The sequence below is a fragment of the Octodon degus genome, unplaced genomic scaffold (genome assembly GCF_000260255.1).
Source record: "Octodon degus isolate 3935 unplaced genomic scaffold, OctDeg1.0 scaffold00092, whole genome shotgun sequence".
NCBI lineage: Eukaryota > Metazoa > Chordata > Mammalia > Rodentia > Octodontidae > Octodon > Octodon degus.
The window spans coordinates 2,900,328-2,905,939 of NW_004524668.1; the positions used below are offsets into that span (position 1 = coordinate 2,900,328).

The 5,612-nt window shown below is 42.4% G+C and overlaps 1 protein-coding gene across 3 annotated transcripts in view; it reads left to right on the forward strand.

Annotated features, from left to right (window-relative positions):
* Positions 1-5,612, forward strand: part of Luzp1 (leucine zipper protein 1) — an 85,786-nt gene that overhangs the window by 64,015 nt on the left and 16,159 nt on the right. The window contains exon 1 of one of the 3 annotated variants that reach the window (XM_023722522.1): positions 4,354-4,373. The exons of the other annotated variants lie outside the window; for them this stretch is intronic. The gene's annotated coding sequence lies outside the window, so the exon portion shown is untranslated. Of the gene's footprint in view, positions 1-4,353; positions 4,374-5,612 lie in introns of those variants that run through there. 3 annotated transcript variants of the gene reach the window in all.

Consider the following 5,612-nt stretch of genomic DNA (forward strand, 5'->3'; position numbering starts at 1 on the left):
CCCCAGCACCACATGCCAGCCAGCCCCACCCCCTGGTGGGCTGAGCTGGCCACACACACACACACACACACACACACACACATAAATAAATAAAATTTAAAAACAGAACAAAAAAAAACAAAACACCCTAGCTTACCTTATCAGAATGGTCTTTCAGAAACACGGTTCTAATTATGTTAGTTTCATGTTTAAATCTCTTTGTCTAAAATAGGTTGCAAATTTGCCTCCCAAATCTACTTGATAGCAGTGTGTGTTTTGGAGGCCTATATAGTAATATTTAAATTTTTTTTTCTTTCCATTTGAATTTATTGGCTACATTTAAGAGACTTCACATAAAAACAAGGCCTGATCCCTCCCTTTAGCTGTAGTTCTCTGACACTTGTGTTTGTAACACCTGGCATAAAAGGTTTCTTTCCTAGAATGGGAATAGTGCCCTGAGCTGAAGGTAGTCTCCTGTAGTTAGGCCTGTACAGGATACAATAAAACTGTTCCCCTCATTGATTCACTGAACATTTTTAAGGTTTCTACATTGCCCCATCACTGTATTGCCTTGCTCAGGGCAGAATAAAGAAGCCAACAGAGCCTCTGCTCACAGAGCTTAGAGCTCAAAGCCCTGGAGGGGATGACAGATGTGTAAGTAAATATCCTGGGCACCAGGAAGAGCATTGTACAGTTCAGCATAGTGCGTTTCTTTGGTGGGTGGGAGTGTGAAGGCTTCAGAGAACAGCTGATGTGTTAAAAGATGTTCAGCCGGGTGTGGTGGTACATTCCTGTAATCCTAGCACTTGGAAGGCTGAGGCAGGAGGATTGAGAGTTCGAAGCCAGCCTGAGCTACAAAGTGAGTACAAGGCCAGCTTTGACTGCATAGGGAGACCCTGTCTCAAAAAGAAAGTAAAAAAAAAAAGGCATTCACTAGGAGAATGTGTAGGTGGGGCTCTGAAGTATGAGAAAGAAGGGCAATAAGGGAATTCAAAACGTTCCTCAAACATTATGACCTTAGTTGTGCAACCGCTCTGAGATTTCAGGGGCTTCAAGTCTACTACTCAAACTGTATCAGGTATTTTTTTGTCTTTCCCCATGCCTTACCCGTTAGCAAGGCAGAATTACTTAGTTGTCCCAATGCAGCATTTGTTTGTTTGTCCTTCCCTCCCATAAAGTTACTTACCAGACATTGTTCCAGTTGCTGGGGATACAGCAGTAAAAATAATAATAAACACAAACCATGTTTCTGACCTCATGGATGTCACGTTCTGGTAAAAAGTCAGACAGTAAACAAATCACGAAGTTAATGTGGTAAAATATGCAAAGAAGAAAATTAAGTAGACTATTTTACTTTAGAGCTGTTCAAAGATGAAATGAGTTGTCTTGGGTTGGGGGAAAATGAGCATTCTTCCTGTCATCAGAAGTGTTTGGATAAGAGTTGAATGACTACTTGCTAGCTAACTTCTGCATTGAGTGGGCGGTTGGGTCTGATGATTTTTAAGTCCTGTCCATAGCAAAGAATAGCTGAACGTTTTTTGTGCTACTAATTTTGAAGTTTGCATGTTTAAAATATGTGAATCTGTAATTCTGGGAAACATCACTAAAGCCTAGCGATTATATAGAAACACTCATGGTGGTAAGATAGAAGTGACCAGGAGGACGTGACCTAAAGATAGCACTCTGATTGTCCTTTAGATTGGGAGATGGCAAACTCTGGCCTACTGGCCCCCCATCTGATTATTATTATTATTTTTTAGATGAATTTGGTTGTTACAGGGTCTCATTACTGCTTTCAGCCTCCCCAGTGCTGGGGTTACAGGTGTGTACCACTGGACTCTGGTTGGCTCAGCCCACCCTGGGGGTGGGGCTGGCATGACATGTGGTGCAGGGGATTGAACCGCGGTCCCTATGCTTGTCTAAGCTTGTCTGAGCAGGCGCTTTAGTCCGCTGAGCTATCTTGCCGGCCCCCCTCACCTGATTTTGTAAATAAAGTTTACTGAAACAGCTCATCAAAAATGGTGTGTGACTACAATATCAGAGTTGAGTGATTGAGACAGAGACCTTAGGCTAGTATATTTACCCTTAAATTAACCTTGCATACTTATATATCAAATTGTAAAAAAAACGTTTGCTGACCCCTGCTTTAAATGAATAACTTGAAGACGTGGGAACAGGAAGTGAATCATGGCAGCTGTGTTGGGAAAAGGGGCAAGGCAGGCTTGATTATGTTCTATTTCAAACCTTCCTGATCTGCGAGGACAGGAAGAAGAGCTACTCTTCAAAATGCTGGATAGGACATTTGGAGCCAGGTTCACAAACCCAACATGAGAGACTTTTTTAATCTTTCTGATGTGAATTGGAACTGAACTAGTCATTGGTGTAGGACAATCTGGCATTAAATGATGGCACTGTCCTTTCCTTTCTGTACTTCTTTGTGATTTTTTTGGTTTTTGTTTGTTTTGGGCTTTTGAGACAGGATCTTGCTATGTAGTTTAGGCTGACCTTGAACTCATGGCAATCCTCCTGCCTTAGCCTTCCAAAAGCTTGGATTATAGGCATGTGCCACTACTTCTAATTCTTGTGATTTTTTCCCCCCAGTTTTATTGTAAATGATTTCCTTCCCAGATGGCATCCTCAGGCACAATTAATCACTTCTGAGCTTCTACTGCACATGTCATAAGATGTGCTACTCAGAATAGCGGAGTATAAGGAGGCAGGGAACAGTGGGCTACGTGCTGTCATTATGTGAGGTGGTCAGGGAAGGTGCTTTACCATTGGCTTACGGTTGGTATATCTTTCTGCTTCCTTAGAGGCAAGGTACAGGTCTTTTTTTTTTTTTTTTGGTTGTCGGATTTGGTAGAATTCTGGGTGCATTTAAATTCCATTAAATAATGGATTTTTCTAGGGTACAAGAGATGCTGGTAAAAGTGAAGTCTCCCTGTCCCTTCCCTTTGTGGGTGGCCTGGAGAAGGCATTTCTTCCTTTGACTAGTTTAGGGTCAAATAGAAATAAATGATGTCCTTAATCTTATTTTTGATTCTTTCCTTTTTTTATTTTGGGTAGAAAGGATGATCTTAGTGGATCATTATTTGGGGAATTCTAGTTGGTGAAATTTTATTACAGCACCATCTATAATTAATCTGGATTAGAAAAGTCCAGGAATATACTGCTGTTTCACTGATTTTGATTTTTAAGAGTGCATTTGACTTTTCAAAGTGCTTTTTTTTTGTAATAGGTTTTTGTTGTTGTTGTTGTTGATAGAATCTTGTTACATAGTTCAGGCTGACCTTGAACTCAATTTGTAGCCCAGGCTGGCCTCAAACTGGTGGCAAATCCGCCTGCCTCAGCCTCCTCTGTGCTGGGTTAGAGGCATGTACCACGACACCTAGGAAAATGCTTTTGTTGACTTTATTGCGTATATTTCTGTAAGGTAGATCAGGTTGGTTTTATTTAATTCCAGGGAAAGTACTGAAGCAAAGAGAAAATCATGACTGACCAAGTAGCATAGCGTTTGCAAAAGAATACGCACTTTGGAGCTAGACCTGGGTTCATCATGTGGATATTCTTACTAGCTGAGTGCCTGGGCGAGTTGAGGGTCTTCATCCCATTTACCATTATGTAGACTGAATAGATTAATGAGTAATAGCTACTGTTCACTGTGACTCCTGGGTACCGCCAGGCACTCAACATGCCCAGGACTGTTGTATTGTCATTATATGGATGTGACTTCCCAGGGGAATACGTTTAAGAACCTGGAAGTGCTGGAGCTGGGGTTCCTGAAGAAAATGGGTATATGCAGTGCTTAAAATACTGCATGGAATATGGTAGTGTTCAGTTTGCAGTTCTGCCTGGGTGTTCCTTTATACCCGTGTTATTATTGGCGTGTGTATAATTAGGGTAGTGCTCACAATTCCTCACTTGTAAAAATACTTAAAAGAATTTACAGGGAAGTGATTTTGTACAAAGGGAAGAATGATGGCTAGAAAGCCAGGAGACAGAAGTCTTTGGCTTTGATGAATTGCTGGTGAAATGGTATTAATTGTTTCTGAGTCTGTTTCTTCATTTTTAAAATAAGAGGGGAGTGGGGCAAATAGGTGGTTTAATTTTAAATGAAAGATACAGAATTCTTTTTTTCAGTAGTCATATGTGAAGTCAGTGCATGAGAGGCCAAAGACAGCTGCTTTGGCTGAGCAGGAATCTGGAGCTCGGCCTGCCCAAACGTTCTCGGCTGCTCTTTCCTCTCAGTGACCCCTGAAGGGATTTGCAGAGCCAGTTTGAAAGCCTTTGGTTCTCTAATCCCATTCTGAGAGTTGGAGGAAGATACAAAAATACTGTCTGCTGCTTATCTAACACGTGGTCCAGGAGCTGTAGCTGGACAGCCTGCAAATAGTGTAAGTTTTGGAATTTATGTCCTGTTTCCATGGCATAGACCTGCAGGCCACAAGGCAGCAGCATTCAGCAGGCGTGTGTGTGTGTGTGTGTGTGTGTGTGTGTGTGTGTGTGTCTATCTGTCTGTCCGTCTGTCCATCCGTCTGTCCGTCCATATCCATTCTTGGCAACGGTCTTCTCCTTTGTAATCCAGAACCAGTTTCTGGACATTATTTTTAATGTCTTTGTTAATAGTGATCGAGGGGCTCAGTGCCATTTAATAATTAGGAAGCTCTTTTAGCCATTCAGCCATCCCATTTAAAGTGCGTGTTATGTGCTGTACTCCCTGCTGGGGACTGGGAATACACTGATAAATAAGAAAGCAAGTTGGGGAACCAAAATAAAGTTTGGTACAGTGTGATAAATGCAGCGATGAGGTCAGTATTAAAAGCAAGAAAGAGAGCCCATGATCTGACCTGGGGCTCCAGGAGGGAGATGTTGCAGGAACTTCCAGGAAGTTGTCTCTACCTTAGGATCTGAAGAAAAAAGTCAGGCTCCCAACCCAGAAGTGAGAGCACGCAGGAGGGCAGAGCGGTGCGTGGTGTGCAGACCCTGCAGAGCAGGCAGGCAGGGCGAGAGGCTTAAGGGCTCTGGGCCAAACTGGGAAGTGTGGACTTTATCCCAAGAGTGATAAAGCCCTTAGCGTTTTACGAAGAGTGATGGTGTGTGAACCTGCCTGCCCTCACTTCTGTGTTGTAGTCAGGGCTGCAGGTTTGCAGGGTTTGGCTTTTTCATTCTTTGGGCCATGCTGATGGATTCTTATGACTCAGAATCTTGAGCAGAATACTGTATAGAAAATTGGTACTAAAATCAAATCAATAAAAGTGTTGTAATTTCTGGACTTTTCTAATTCAGAATAATAATAATAATCATAGAGGGGGCTGTAATGAAGGTTAGCATGTTTGTTTGAAGAAGAGATCTGTTCATGAAAACTGCTATGAACTACTACCCCACAGGCTATGCGGGAATACCGTGGTGGGAGGTCAGAGAGATTTGGTTTGTTTTATTTTTTTTTTAATATTTATTTATTACATTTATTTATTGTGTGTGTGTGTGTGTGTGTGTGGCCAGCTCGCTCAGCCCACCAGGGGGCGCGTCTGGCTGGCATGTGGTGCTGGGGATCGAACCGCGGTCCCTGTGCTTGTTTCAAGTAGGTGCTTTAGACCACTGAGCCATCTCTCCAGCCCCTATAAGGAATTTTT